Here is a 15929-nt window from a genome sequence, read left to right as displayed (position 1 = left end):
TCTAGAACCCGCAGGTGCTGTGTCCAGGGGCCCCATCTGAGAACCCCAGACGACGTGCAGCGGCGGCGGCTTTCACCCTGGCTCGTGAAAGACGCGGTGCAAACCCCAGGCGGCAGGACAACATGCGGCACCGGGGAGACCAGTACCGGCCCCCCTGCATCTGCAGCCGCGGACCCCGCTGGGGAGGTTGGGTCCTGCTGGCGCCGCGCCCCTAGCACAGCGGGACGTCTCGGGGGGCCCGCCCTCCCTCACACCTGCCCCGTTCCCTATGCCGCCCCCCATGCCGCCCCCCGGGCCACGAGGCCCGCTCTAGGGGAGTCCGGCCCCTTGCCCATCCCACTGGCCTCTGGGAGAAACCGCAAAGGCTTGAGGTCTCTGTCCTCGCAGCTCTCAGCGGCCGACGGGCAAGTGGACGAGGTGGGACAGGCCGGGCGCACGGTCGTGAACTTGCCTCGGGCTCGCCGGCCTCCTCCGGGCGCCAGGCCCTGCACACCTGCGTGGCCGCGGAGCCCCAGGCCAGCCCCCAGCCACCACAGGGCAGTGCCCCCGCTGGGCAGACGGGGTTCCCTCCGTCCCCACCTCCACAGCCCGGGCGTCTCCTCCCCGCCTCCCCCTGCCTCCCCCTGCCAGGCCGGCAGTCACAGCGGCGATGTGGGCGTCCACGTGCGCGGGGGGCCCAGGACCCCCAGGCGGTGGCGATGGGTCGCACAGAAAACCCAGCCCACCTGCTGGCTCTTCTCTGGGCCTCTCCACGGGCAATTTGCACCGACCGCGGCCGCGGACACAGCAGGCCCCTGGCCCCAGAGCACGGGGTCCCTCCCGCCCCCCAGGGCCGCCAGCTCCGACCCGGGTCCCTGGCGCCTCCCGGATGAGGCTGTGGCATGAGCTACGGAGCCCCACCCCCGGGGTGCAGCCGGCAGACGCCCCCGGCCACGGAGCAGAGACCCCGGGCTCTCAGGCCGAATAACCAGACAGGCCGTGAGGCCGCGGCCTAGCAGCAGAGGCGCCTGCAAACGGCTGCACCCCAGGACTCGCCGCTCAGGGAGGCCGGGCTGTGCGGCAGAGGCGTCGGGGTGCCGCCCCCGCTGCGGGCCCTCGGCTTTGAAGCAGCCCGGCCTGGCCTCCGGAGCCGCACAGGTGGGAGTGGCTGCGAGTCACACCTTTCCTCAATTGTCCGCGGACTGCGTGGGGCCCCTTCAAAGGAAAGGGCCTGTGTTGCTGCGGGAGTCGGGGGCCGCATAGCCCGGAGGGCGAGGAGGGGCTGGCGGCCTTCGGGGCTGGGAAAGGGCAGCCGTGGCCGGGCCGGGTCAGCAGGCTCAAGACCAAACCGGGGGTGTCCCCGGGGCCCAGCCTGTTCCCTGAGGAACCTCCGCGAAGCCTCTCGGCTTGCTGGGAAACTGCGGAGGAACAGGCCCCCAACCCCAGCCAGGGTCTGACCCCCAGGACCCGGAGTCCCTCCGGCCTTTCGCTGGGCTCACGGGGCTAGACCCGGAGACCCTCAGGCCGAAGGCTGCACCCGGCCCGTTGCTCCCCGGGAGCTCGGGGGTGCAGTCGACCCCCCGGGAAGGCGAAGCACATGTGGCTCCCCGTCGTGTGGGGCCTCTGCCCTGGCCCGGCTCTGGGCTCCAGGCAGCTCCCAGGGCTGGGGCTGCGGCCTGGACCCAGCAGGGCTTGGCGGGGAGGCAGCGGGCACTGCCACGGGCTTCAGAGTGGGACGGGGACCACGGAGCGGGGCGCCGTGTACAAGCCGCTGCAGCCCCATCGCTTGTGGGGTCGGCGCGGGAGCAGCGGTGGCCCTGTGTCATCTCTGGGTACCAGCCCGGGGGCCCCGGGACCTTCCAGGGCGGCTGCTCTGGGCCTTGGAGGCCAGTCTGGGCTCCCTCTGCGTGTCGGCTGCGCCAGGCCTCAGCCCAGGGGGACCGAGGCACCCGCCCGGTCTCTGTCCCCGCTGCCAGGACCCCATCCACTCACGAGGCCACTGGTCAGGGCGACGCCTCGGCTGCCCATGCAGAGCCCCACGCCCAGCCGAGGGAGCGGGTGCGAGTCAGGGTGTCCAGCACGGCCCAGCCCACCTGGAGCCCCGCACAGAGGTCCGCACGGGTGCCGGCGCCTTGGAGGCATGGCCGGGTGGGCAGTGGCCGCCCGGGCTTCCTCGAGGTGCAGGGGGGCCCTCTGCTGGGCCAGGTTCTCTGGCCTGTGTCCCCGGGCTCCCCCGAGTCCCCACGAGCTCCCGCGCCTCCCTGGAGCGGAGGAGATGGCTCTGTGCTCCCGGGGGCAGGGGTCGTGAAGTGTCCGGACCCCATGGGAGGGGGTCAGAGGCGACGCTCCTCACTGCCCAGGGCCAGGCCGCGCACGGCCTCCCAGCCCTTCTCCCCGTGGCCGTTCTGGGGCGAGGGCCGGCCTGCCTCCTTCCTGAGGCCAGGTGTCTGCGTGCACGACCCGGGCCTGGGGCCTCTGGAGCAGGAACTGCCCACAGCTGTGAGCCTCCACCTGGCGCCTGGGCCCTCCCGGCCGGGCCCCACCCCGCCGCCCAGGAGCCACACGAGGGCTGCACCCGGACTGGGGCGGCGTGGTAGCAGCGACACGGGAACCCGGGGTGAACCGCGGCTGGAGCGCGAGCGTCCCGACTGCTAAGGCGTCTGCCTGGGGCTGAGCGGGGTCACCAGCCGCAGGAGCGGAGACCGCGGGGGCTCCTGGCGGGGGGGTCAGGTGGGAGGTCATGTGGGGGGTCAGGAGGGGGGTCAGGTGGGTCCTGCAGGAGCGGGGGCCTCGGTGGCAGCGTCCCCGGAGCTCTGGGCGGAGTCACTCCATCACAGCCAGTCACGGGGCACGAGGGAAACCGTGAGCCAGACACAGAAGATGAAGTCAGAGCAGGTCACGCCACCCAGGAGCTGGGGACGCAAACGTGTCCGCAGATTCGTGTGGGGCCGAGAAGCAGAGTGGAGAGGCCTGGGCCAGGGCAGCACCCAGAGGGGAGCCCAGGAGCCTGCGGGGTCCCTGACCTACCCCGGGAGCAGCCGGGGGCCACAGACGCCCCTGGACGCTGGGAGCCGCAGGGGCACCTGCTCGGGTCGGACACTGTCGTGAGTGTCCGACAGGCAAGGTGCTGGGGGCCTGAGCCCCTCGGGGCTGTGGGTCCTGCTCAGACCCGGGCGGGCCCTGGGGCCGGGGAAGCTGGCACGGTCCGCGAGGCCGGGATGCACCAGAAGCACCCAGTCAGGGAACCACTCCACCAAGGGCTCCAGGCCTCCGGGGACAGTGAGACCCACACGGCTGTGGACACGCAAGACGGACACGGTGAGGCTGCTCTCGCAGGGTAGCCCTGCCGGCAGTGCCCCGTGGGACGCGGACACTGCCCGGAAGGACCCCTCAGGCTCAGGCGGAGTCGAACAGCCTCGGGCAGGTGAGTGTGTTCACGGCCAGCAGAGCCGCAGGGTCTGTGTGCACCGTCCAAGGAGCAGAGGAGGGGGGTCCCTGGCCCACCTGGAGGCCCCACCCAGCAGCCCCGCCGCTCTCCTGCCTCGGGGCCCTGGCGCTTGCCCGCTCCGTCTCTCCTGCGAGGACAGTCGCCCGCAGCCGCTGCAGGAGCGTGCAGGGCTCCCATATCCCCGAACAAGGCAGGAATCCAGGTGGGACACGCAGGGGAGACGCCAGGCAACAGTCCGCGGCTGGGGGCCCTCGGGAAGTCTGTGCGGGACGTGTCCCTGGAGCATCCAGGGGCTTCCTGACCGGGATTTGAGGCGGTTTTACCATGCAGACCCCTTGTGTGGAGCGGTAGTGGCGGCACTGGGGCAGCACGCAGAGCCGTGAGGACAGATGCCCTCCGGCTCGCAGAGGGGACGCCTCTCTGAGTTCTGCCTCTGGGCCTTGGCTTCAACAGACAGAGCGGGAGCTGGGAGCAGGCGTCCCAGAGGAGGGAAGCCAGTGCTGAAGTCTGGGGACGCGCGTGAAACAAAGGTACGTGAGTGCACCTGCCCCATGAGGCCGCTCCCGGGGGCACCTGTCATGCGCACCTGTCATGCGCCAGGGGCCATGGAAGCGCCAGGCACAGTCTGAATAGCCCCCAAGGTCCCTGTTCTGGTGACAGCACCGAGCATTGCCATCATCAGAGGGTCCTGGGTGTTCCTACTCACCTGTCTGCTCCCCAGGAGTCTGGGCCTTCCCTCTCACTCCCATAACGTGTTGGGCACCGTGGCCCTGAGCCCGGAGCCACAGAATGTGCCAGAACCTAATCCTCTACTTGTTCCATCATCGCAGAGGGGGGTGTGGCTCTCTCCACGCTACCCTTGCCCTGAAACCCTCCCACTAATGAGAATATATTTGGAGACACCATGTCCCAGGAGAGTGGAGCTCTCCGGGGCTGCTCGGGATTCCTCGTGCACGGGAAGAAATGGAGAGCGGCTGGAGGCTAATTTTCTCCCAACTGTCAGCCTCTGGATGGAGATGGAGGAAGACGGTTCTGTTTTCATACACACCACACACGAAAAAAGGGAGAAACAGTCACCCCGTCTTTTCCTGAGCTCAGGGCCGAGGACCTGCGTGCCCACGGGCCTGAGGACGTCCTATTCCAGGGCCCTCACTACGTGTGGTTTGTGGAGCCCCAGGGAAACGCTGACTTCACCCGGCTCCAAACTGGTGCCAGTTGGGTGTTGAAGCTGGTGTCCTTTCTCCCACCTGCGTCTGGGGAAAGAACGAGTTGGCCTGGAAACACTGAGTCCCAGCTGCCTCCCAGGCTCCTGGGAGCCTCCCAGGGACTCAGGGCCTGGGGTGGATGGAGACGGGTGTCGAGAGGCTGCAAATCCGAGGAGAGTAAGGAGGGAGCACGGAGCTGGCTACGCGTCGTCGTGCTGAGCTCTTACACACATAGCTATTTATACGAAGCCGTCGAGTCCCTTATACCAAGAGGCAGGCAACGAGGAGAAGCTGGCGTGTCCCTGCACGAACGGCACGTGGCTTCTTCAGGCAGTAGGCACTGCGCCCGCTGCCCTAACCACAACCCGGGGGTGCGCGTGTCCGAGCCCCCGCAGCTGAGGGGCCCTGGGGTGTGTGGCCAAATGCTAAGACCGAAAGCAAAGCCCCCGGGAGGCCTGGGAGGTGACGAATGGGATGGTCGGGCAGCCTAAGAAATGCTCAAGTGTTTTCTAAAACGACAACGTGTAACACCTAACACGTAGTAGGTGCTCAACAAATGTCCGCGGGGGGCCTGGAAGGAGGACGGGGCATTGGCATATTCGTCATTGAATAATCAGACAAATCCAAAATTCACAGCCACGGCTGCCCAGCCACGAGGCCCACGGCCTCCCCAGGGCCTGGCCCTCCGGTGTACCCACCGCGGCCGCTCCCGCCACGTTCCCGCAGTGGCCACGGGGGCCGTCCCCCTCTCCCCTGCGGTGGCTGCAAGACGCAGAGGTGGGAGAGGGGTCCTCGCGGTGCTGAAGCACCCGGCTCCCACCCACCCGGTGGGCCGCGGTGCACGTGCCCCTCCCCCGCCGCTGTCTGCAGCTCAGCGCCCGCCTCGGGCCCACGAGGAGATGGGGGCCCACGAGGAGATGGGGGCCCACGAGGAGCCAGTCCGCCTTCTCCCTGAGCTTCGTGTCCCTTCGTCGTCCCCGTGCTGGCAGGAGGCAAGCTGTGTGGGCGACCGCAGTGGACGTCTCCGGGCCTGGCTCGTGACCCGGGGGGAACCAGGAACTGTCCCGGGGTCTCCGAGGAAGAAGAGCTTTGCAGCAACAGTGCATCTGCAAAGCAAAGAGCCCAGTAAGCAGATGTGGCCAAGGAGCATGGGACCGGGGGCGAGCCAGGGGGACACAGGTGGCACAGGAGGAGCCCCAGAGGTGGGAGTGGAGGGGGGCTCCAGGCTGAGGGGAGGCCTAGCGCCCTGAGAGAAGCAGCCTTGGCCCCTTGGGGAGTTTGGAGGACGGCGGAGCGGTCCCCTGGCCCGACGGAAGGGCGGGGGCCCAAGGCCATCGTTCGTCCCGGGTCATCTGCAGAGCGACCTACCGGGCTCCCCACTCAAGCTCACGCCGCCCCCCTCCCGAGCCCAGGGCCTGTCCCTGACCCTGTCCCGGGGCGCCTGGCACTGGGCAGCGAGGGCCTGGCGGGGTAGCTGGTCTCCCAGGCCTGCCCGCGGCTCCAAGAGGCTGGCATGGGGCCTGCAGGGAGCTGGGACCGGGGAGGTGGGTGCCGCGGGCCAGGGCCAGGGCGACGCAGGACCGTCCCGGGGGTGGGAGCCACAGCAGGCCGGGGCGCTGGGCGGGGGGTGCCGGGTCAGCGTGGCCTGTGTGGCGGTGTCCTCACGGGTGTCCTCTCCCCGGGCCCGCCGCTCTGTGGGCTGCCACCCCCGGGGAGCCCCCTCGGCGCCTGGCGCAGCGCAGCCCTCAGAAATCCTGCAAGAAAAAAGAAACAAAAAGGTGAACTCCAAAGTAAGGCCATTTACATGTCACAGAGAATTCGACGACAGAGCTCGACGCAGCCGGTAATGAGCTCGCCCGCCGCCCTGCTGAGAGGCCGTGAGCTGAGGAACACACCACGGGGGACAGACGTCACGGCGGCGTGCTTTTAGAATAACATAGGCCCTTGGCTTTGTTTTGGGGGTGACTCTGTGCGTCCTGTATAAGTGCTGTCGGTCATGGTCAATTGCCCGGTGATGAACGCGGCCGGCTTGGACCGTCACACGCGTGTGCCACGTCACCTCCCCTGAAATGCCGATACTCCCCTCAGCGCCCAGAACGCTCGTCACTTTTTTTTAACTGAAGCAGAAAAATGTAAGTGAGCAAAGGAACGTAAGGGAGTTTAAGGGACCGTCACGTCATGTCGGCACAAGCGTTGGGAGCCGCAGGCGGTGCACAGGTGGGAGGGGAGTGGGTCACACATGGGCCAACCTGTGGGCACATGTGTGTGCATGCTCACCTGGTGCCTGTGGCCCGGTGGCACACGCACGGCCTGCATGCTGGGCAGCACCGGGCCTTGTCCACCCGCGCAGCACAAGTGGCGGCTCCTGGCCCACACTCCACGCCAGGCGGGGAACACGGGGAGGACACGCTGGTCGGCCCGGTGGCTGCAGGTGAACCTGTGTCACTGTGCTCCCGCCCGCAGCCGCTGGGTGCTCGGGGGCCTCGCAGGCCAGGGCTCCTGGAACCTTCTAGGTGTGGCCGGCCAGGAGGCAGGGAGCTGCGTCAATGAGCTTTTGAGGCCCTTTCCCTCAATCCCTGAAGCCTTTCAGGGGTGCCCACAGGAGGTTAAAAACCAAAGCTGTAGCGTCAGGTTTCCACACCAAACCAGTGTGACCGTGGACGTGTCAGATGTGAGAACTGGGCCCTGGCGGCTCCCTGACGCCCCGTGGGCTCAGTGCCTGCAGCCCCCGCCTGCTTGCCCGGGAGAAGCCACCACCGGGGGCTGACGACTCTCGCCTGCAGCCCCGCGGCCCGAGCAGCCTGTGCCTCCCTGCACCTGTGGGTCCCGTGGCCCCGGGGCAGGAGCGCTCATGAGCGGCCCCACGGCGAGTGTGGCCCCGGGTGACCGTCCAGGGGCCTTTCCAGCTGGGACATGGCTTCCCCAGAGCCCGGCCGGGTCCTCCCCCCGTGGCTGCAGGTGCCCCAGGGCCTTGCATGTTGTCGGGCTCCACGGCCGAGCGGCGGGCACAGCGGCCATGTGGGTGGCAAGGTCAGCAGCGCTCGGAGCCGCCGGAGGGTGCCCGTGGCCGCGGGGCACGACAGCCTGCACGACAGCCTGCACACCGGCGCCCGGGAGATGGTTCGTGGATGATTTGATGCTTGACGTGATTCTTGCGGTTTGGCCTCTTCATGGAACAATGACTCATGGGAAAGTCTTGAAAGGAGGTCCTACTCGGTGTCCCTGCTCATTCCGGTCACCACCTGAGGGAGTAGTGGGGGAAGTAGCTGCACGTGGGAGTAGCTGGGTGCAGGAGCAGCTGGGTGCGGGAGCAGCTGGGTGTGGGAGCAGCCATGTGCAGGAGTAGCTGGGTGCAGGAGCAGCTGGGTGCGGGAGCAGCCATGTGCAGGAGTAGCTGGGTGCAGGAGCAGCTGGGTGCGGGAGCAGCTGGGTGCGGGAGCAGCCATGTGCAGGAGTAGCTGGGTGCAGGAGTAGCTGTGCATGGGAGTAGCTGCCTGTGGGAGTAGCTGGGCGCGAGAGCAGCTGGGCGCCGGAGTAGCCGTGGGCGGGAGTAGCCGTGGGCGGGAGCACGTGGAAAGTCAGCCCCGGCCTCAAGCCCCTCCGCAGGCCCAGCCGGGGTCACCCCAGCTCCGCCCGCACCAAGCGCCCCGGACAGTTCCCACAGCAAACCCTTCTCTGTTCACTGTGCTGCGGGGGCGGGAGCCGGGGGCGGGGTAGGGCCGAACCCCGGGCCGGGGACACCAGCCGGTGGCGGTGGCGGTGGCGGCCGCGAGGGCTCGGGGGTCGGAGGGGGGGTGGCGCAGGGACCGGGCCGCGGGGACGGGGGCGCGGCGGAGCCACCTCGGACGTCCCTGGGGCCCTGCTCGGCGAGGGTCTGGCGGGACCCGAGGGGCTGCCGCGCATCGCAGGGGGGCGGGGGGCGCAGCTGCAAGCCGCCAGCCGGGAGCGCCCCCGCCCCCCCACACCCCGCCCCCTCCGCCCTCCCCCTCCTCCCCCCACCCCTCCCTCCGCGGGGCCCTTCGGGGGCGCCCTTGCCCCCAGGAGCGGTGACCCAGGGGCCGGTGCGCCCTGCAGGGTTTGGAGGCCCGACGGTCCCGCGCCCGTTCCCCCACTTCTTCCAATTTTAATATTTTCCTCTTTCCTCTTTCAACCAAGTTCCTATTTTACCGACATTTTTTTAGAATCTTTTTTAAGTTTTATTTTTATAGTTACATTCCATCCTTCCATTGTATCACTTTCATGTTTGTATATACATGAATTGTTCTTCCTTTACAGTTTCCAGATGTGGTTTCTTCTAACAAACTGACCAAACTACGCTCAAGACACAGTGTATTGCTCTGTTCTATGCACCTGTTTGTACTCTTTCTTTCAATTTTCATTTTTACGTTTACATTTTATGCTTTTACTGTGTTTAATTTTATTTTTGTACATATAGAAGTTTTTCTTTCTTTGTAATGTTGGGATCTTGTTTTCTAACAAACAGACTAAAATCCACACAGGTTCCAGTGTATTGCTCTATTCTGTTAACCTGTCTGATTATATTTTTTTTTCTCCCAGTTTTGGGTCTCTTCTGATTGTTTTATTTTGTATATTTCTCTGAGGTGGCTGTTGCCATTTTAGCATTCTATTCTTCTATGCACAGAATGACAAGACAGAAAAATTGACCTCAAAAAAAAGAACTTGAGGTAATACTGACTGCCAGGAACTTAGTATGGGTATAAATAAGATATCAGAACTAGAGTTCAGAACAATAAGTATAAAGATAGTAGCTGAGCTTGAAAAAGTGTAGAAGACATTAGAGAATCCCTTTCTGGAGAATAAAAGAACTAAAATCTAATCAAGTTGAAATTAAAAAGGCTGTTACTGACATGCAATAAAAAATGGAGGCTCTAACTGCTAGGATAAATGAGACAGAAGAGAGAATTAGTGCTATGGAAGACAGAATGATGGATAATAAAAAGCTGAGAAAAAGAGAGATAAACAGCCACTGGATCACCAGGGGAGGATTTGAGAGGTAAGTGATACCAAACACAAAACAATATTAGAATAATTGGGATCCAAGAAGAAGGAGGCAGAAGATATGTTGGAGTAAATTATAGCTGAGAACTTGCCGAATCTGGGGAAGGAAGCGGGCATCCAACTCCAGGAGGCTCAGAGAACCTCCCTCAAAATCAATAAAAATAGGTCAACACCCTGACATATAATAGTGAAACTTCCTAATCTCAGAGACAAAGAGAAAATCCTAAAAGCAGCTCGGGACAAGAGGTCCATAACCTACAGGGATAGAAACCTTAGACTGGCAGCAGATCCATCCACAGAAACCTGGCAGGTCAGAAAAGGCTGATGTGGTATATTCCGGGTGCTACACGAGGAAATACACAGCCAAGTGTACTTTATCCAACTAGGATGTCTTTCAGAATAGGAGGAGAGATAAAAAGTTTCCAGGACGAACAGAAACTAAAAGAATTTGTGATCACCAAACCAGCCCTACAAGAAGTGTTAAGAAGGATCCTTTAAGCGAACAGAGAGCCCAAAAGTAAGATAGACCAGACAGGGACAGGGACGATGCACAGAAACAGTGACTTTACAGGTGACGCAGTGGTGCTGAATTCCTATCTTTTAATCAGTACTCTGAGTGTAAATGGGCTAAACGCTCATTTACACACAGGGTATCAGATTAGATTAAAAAAAAAAAAGCAAGACCTGTCGATATGCTGTCTGCAAGAGACTCATTTTAGATGCAAAGACACCTCCAGATTGAAAGTGAGAGGGTGCGAAAGCATGTATCATGCTAACAGACATCAAAAGAAAGCTGGGGTGGCAATCCTTACACCAGAAAAATTAGGTTTTAAACCAAAGAGATGACGAGAGACACTATATCATACTAAAGGGTCTATCCAACAAGAAGACCTAACAATTATACATATTTATGCCCCTAACATGGGAGCAGCCAAATATATAAGCCAATTAATAACAAAATTAAAGAAATACATCAGTAATAACATAATGGTAGTAGAGGCCCACAGCAAAGGACAGGTCATCTAGACCGAAGGTCAACAAGGAGAAACAAGGCTCTGGATGCCACCCTGGACCACACGGACTTCACAGATATACACAGGACATTCCATCCTAAAGCGACAGAATACACGTTCTTCTCTAGGGCACACGGAACATTCTCCAGAAGAGACCACATACTTGGTCACAAATCAGGTCTCAACTGACACCAAAAGATTGGGATCATCCCCTGTGTATTTTCAGACCGCAGGCTTTGAAACTGGAACTCAGTTACATGAGGAAATTTGGAAAGAACTCAAATACATGGAAGCTAAAGAGCATCCTGCTAAAGAATGAGTGGGTCAACCAGGAAATTAAAGAAGAATTTTAAAAGTTCATGAAAACAAATGAAAATGAAAACACAACTGTTCAAAACCTTCAGGACACAAAAAGACAGACCTTAGAGGGAAGTACACCACAGCACAAGCCTTTCTCAAGAAACAAGAAAAGTCTCAAATACACGAGCTAAACTCACCCCTAAAGGAGCTGGAGAAAGAACATCAAATAAAGCTTAAACCCAGTGGGAGGAGAGAAATAATAAAGATTCGAGCAGAAATCAATGAAACGGAAACCAGAACAACAGTAGAACAGATCCATGAGACTAGATGCTGGTTCTGTGAAAGAATTAAAAACGTCAATAAACTCCTGGCCCAGACTTACCAAAAAGAAAAGAAGAAGGACCCAAATAAATAAAATCATGAATGAAAGAGGAGGAATCACAACCAACATAGAAGAAATAAAAGCAGTTCCAAGAACACGTTACGAGTAACCACCTGACAACAGGTTATGCCTCCGGGAAGCGCTGGACGTCTTCCTGGAGACGCATAAACTACCAAAATTGGAACCGGAAGAAATAGAAAATGTGAACAGACCCCACAACCAGCAAGGAGATTGAAGCAGAAAAAAAAAAACAAAAAACAAAAAACCCGAAAACCTCCCAACAAACAAGAGTCCAGGGCCGGACGGCTTCGCAGGGGAGCTCTAGCAAACACAGAGGAAGTAACACCTGTTCCGCTGAAGCTGTTTCAAAAAACAGAAATGGAAGGAAAACTTCGAGACTAGTTCTCGGAGCCCAGCGTCACCTTGCTCCCCAGCCCGGCCAGGACCCCGCCAGAGGGGAGGGTTGCAGACCAGTCGCCCTGATGAACACGGACGCAAACATTCTCACCAGGGGACCAGCCACCAGGACCCAACGGCACCTTGAGAGGATTGTCCCCCCGACCGGGTGGGATTTGTTCCTGGGCTGCGGGGCTGGTCCGACCTCCGGCAGCCGGTCCGGGTGGGCTGGAAGTCGCCTCCTGTGGTGCCCGCGCCCGGACACCCGGAGCTTATGGCCGTTTTGAGGTCATCGCCTGACGGGCCTGTTTGTGTCCCGCCCTGTGGCCGCTGTGGGGCCTGCTGCCGAGCTTGGGGCTCCGAAGCCTGGGCCCCAGATGAGGCCCTGCAAGTGCCCTCGGTGGCAAGGGGCGCAGGCACGTGAGCAGCCTGCTGGCCGAGGGTTTCAGGGAGCCGAGCGAGAACGTGCGTAGGAGCCCTCGGTGCCCACGCTGGGCCTCGGAGTCACGGCGGACTTCACGTATCAAATAGGGATTTTGCCCCAAATCCTTGTAATTCAGGGAAGTCCTTCTCATGGTTTTTTCAAAAGACGGTCGGGAAAAGAATTTCGTCTGACAACTTGGGAGGAAGAACAGCAGATACTCGGCCCTGGAGTTTCCCATCACCTCCCCACGGTTTACCTCATCTGTTTTGTTTTTCTCCTCCGTCATGACCATGTCTGAGTGAATTCTGCAATCTGCAGCGACAGGAGGGCAGGGCAGCCCCAGGGGAGCCGGTTCCCTCGTCTGGGGGGCGGGTGCCCGCGTGAAGGCCGCCCCTTCCCCAGCCGCAGCACCGACCCAGCGCCCCTCGTCGTTCTTGGAAACCCCGCGGGGGGCTGAGCAGGCCCACGTGCCTCCCACAGAAAAAAAGAACTAGGGGTGGCTGCGCCCCGACATGGTCGTCCCCTCCTCCACGGTTAGCGACCCTCCGAGGGGCGCTGGGAAAGCCACGTGCGCTTGGCACCTTCCTACTGTTATGTCGTTTGTTCTTCACAACAAGCCCCTCGAATGAGGGTGTCGGTTAAGACCCGGGTTCGGCAGCCTGCAGGGGGAAGCCGCGGAAACGCGGGGGCTCGTGTCCTCCTGCACGAGGAGGAGGTGCCCAGAGACGTTGCACGCGGTGGCCCAGGGACCAGACGGGGTCTCATCTCCTTGAAGGTCCCAGCAGGGAGGAGGGTGCTGCTTACGGGGGCCCCTGGAAGGCTCCCGAGCGTCTTCCCGCGTCCACGGAGCGCCTCAGATCTGCGTGCAGTGGGCCTGAGCAGGGCGAGCTTGCAAACCCTTTCACGGGTTTGAGAAGCTGCCACTTGGCCCCAAACGATGCAGCTAACGAGAAGTGAGTCTAGGGTTCCAAGCCACAGTTCACACCCACGTCTGTCAGACCCCAAGTCTGCTCTTTCATTGTCCGGATGTGGACACACGCGTGTGCTCACTCGGGCACAGCACGGCCCACACAGACGAAGTCACTGCCCAAGACTCTGGACGGCCCCACAGAGCATCACGCGTGGCACAGCCACCCGGAGAGTCTCCATTTCCAGACTTTGCTCACCATTGGGCCAGGCAGATGCTCCGCTTCTGGCTGCTACATGCAGAGGAGCTCGTAAGTCCTCTAAGATCCCCCTCGTGGCTGAACAAGCGCCGGGGCCCGCCCAGAGAGTCCTGGGAGGCTGGTTCCGGGGCTGCTTGCCCGCATGACGTCTATACCCGCAGACCAGGCCACCCCACCTAGTGCTGCGCCTTGGCCGGGCCAGCTGAGGGGGCAACCCCCCGCCCCCGTCAAACCCCGGGGCCTGCTGGGTGCCCATCCGGCCCAAGAGTACCTGCAGGGACAGGAAGGCTCTGGTAACTTCTGTGAGATCACCCAAAGTATATTCTTTCTCTCCTTTTCCTGGAACCTCTGGAAATAATTGCAGTGCAGCAAACTCCTTTCCACAAAGTCATTTTAAGAAGTAAAACTCATAGAAAAATCTTATGTAACATGCCCCCCAAACATTGTAAGTGTGGGTGACCTAGTGACTTCCCCCTGCAGGGCCATTCACCTCCCCTGCTCTGCTTCCTGCCATGCTAGCGGGTGATCCCCAGGGTTGCACCTGCTTCTCCATCCAGGGATCCAGTTTTCTGAGACCCCACTTCAGGTCCCACCGTGTCCCGGAGCTCGTCCTTGCTAGGCTGGGGGGCTCCCTCCGTCCCACAGCTTCCGCAAAGCTTAGCAGGCCTTTTCGAACTTGATTAAAGCCACACTCCCCTCCTCTCCGCTAGCGACCTTGCCTGCACCCTCAGTGCTGGGTCCAGGAGTCACGCGTCACCTGCAGCTGCTGCTTCCCCTGCACCCCTCCCCCACACCAGGCGGCAGCTCCAAGGCAGACGAGGGCGAAGACACTGGCTCCTCTGCTGGCTGCCCAGCCCCAGCTCCCCTCCTCTCGCCATTGAATGTGGCAACATCCTTTTCAGTCTCAATGGAGTTTTTACATCTAATTTCCAGTGTCCCTTTCCTATAGGGGCAACCACAGCCGGAGCATGGGCCACAGGTGCTCAGGAAGGGGGGGTTTAGCTAGAGAATGAATGGGTGTCACGTGCCAGGATTCAGCCGAGGGCAGGGAAGGTGCTCCCAGGCCATGAGACTTCCTAAATCCTACAGAACAGCATGAAATAAAGCTTTTTGTGTAAAAGTTTTTAAAAGATTTTTTAAAATTGTGAACCCCTTCACAATTTTAAATTGTGGGGCACCTGGGTGCTCAGTCGGTGAAGCATCTGACTTCAGCTCAGGTCATGACCTCAGGGTCCTGGGATCGAGTCCTCATCAGACTCCCCACTTAAATAAATTCCTTTTAAAAAAAAGTTTACTCTTAAAAATTTTCTGGTCTATGGTAAAAACTTACATTTAGAAGTAAAACTGTTGTATCACTATTTTAAACGGATCTAATGGATTCTAAAGAAAATATTTGAAATCCAGGAGAATGTCCCATTGCTTTTCTCTATGCTTGAATTCATATTCTCAATCCCTCCCTAATACCGTTTTATCCTAAAGTAATAAACTTTCAGGGCTTACAAGTTTATTTGTTTTATTGATCACCCCCTCCTATTTTCTGTGATGAAAAAAAAAGTATAAAATAAAAGTTGATGTTTGAGAAAAGTCGGTGTTATCCAGGGACTTTTGGGAGGTGATGAGAACATTTTGGAAATGGAACTGGCGGTTGCACAACAGTGTAGATGTGCAAAATGCTGCCAGAGACAGGGGAAGGGGTGAAGCAGGGAGGGGATCAAGAAGCACAAACTTCGGGGACCCTTGGGTGGCTCAGCGCTTTAGCACCTGCCTTTGGACCAGGGAGCGATCCTGGAGTCCCGGGATCGAGTCCCACATCGGGCCCCCGGCATGGAGCCTGCTTCTCCCTCCTCCTGTGTCTCTGCCTCTCTCTCTCTCTCTCTCTCTCTCTCTGTGACTATCATAAATAAATAAATAAAATATTTTTTAAAAAAAAGAAACACAAACTTCCAGGTGGAAGATGAAAGCACAGTGTAGGGGATATAGTCAGTAACGCTGTAGCAGGTGGCGAGCGCGGAGTCGCGCACAGATCCGTCAGGTCCCCGCGTTGTACACCCGAAACTAATACGACCTTGTGTGTAAACCATACTTCAGCTTAAAAAGTGAATTCACTCTGGATGAAGTCATCGTCATATTTACTAGTACTACATAATTGATCCAAATAGCATAAATGTCATACATTTTGATGAACACCATCAAAAAGAACTTCTATTAAAATGCCTTCCTTAGTACCGTGCTTGAGGCTGGGGTTTTCCAGTTGGTTTGTCCTTGGGGGCCTGATACTTCTTTCTAAAGCAATAGGGGGTTCCCAGCATCAGTTCTCTTCCTAGCTCTCATTTTTAGAGATGGAATTTTTGAGGAAACTGTTCATATACAGAGTGTTTCTATAGCAACAGTACTCAACGATTCGGGCTCCTCCAGAGTTATGTGTCAAAAACCACATGATAATGTATCATCAAAAATTGTGATGCTGTGTCCGTCAGCATCAGCTCGAACCCCCTTCAATTTGATGGAAGAGTAGGAAGCCAACTTTTCTCTGAAAGGTTGGTATTTAGACATTAAATACCCAAGGATGTAGCAAATGTCTCTTCCTTCCACCTGTT

The sequence above is a fragment of the Canis lupus genome, chromosome 7, assembly GCF_048164855.1.
Source record: "Canis lupus baileyi chromosome 7, mCanLup2.hap1, whole genome shotgun sequence".
Taxonomy (NCBI): Eukaryota; Metazoa; Chordata; class Mammalia; order Carnivora; family Canidae; genus Canis; species Canis lupus.
This window is presented reverse-complemented; position numbering follows the sequence as displayed.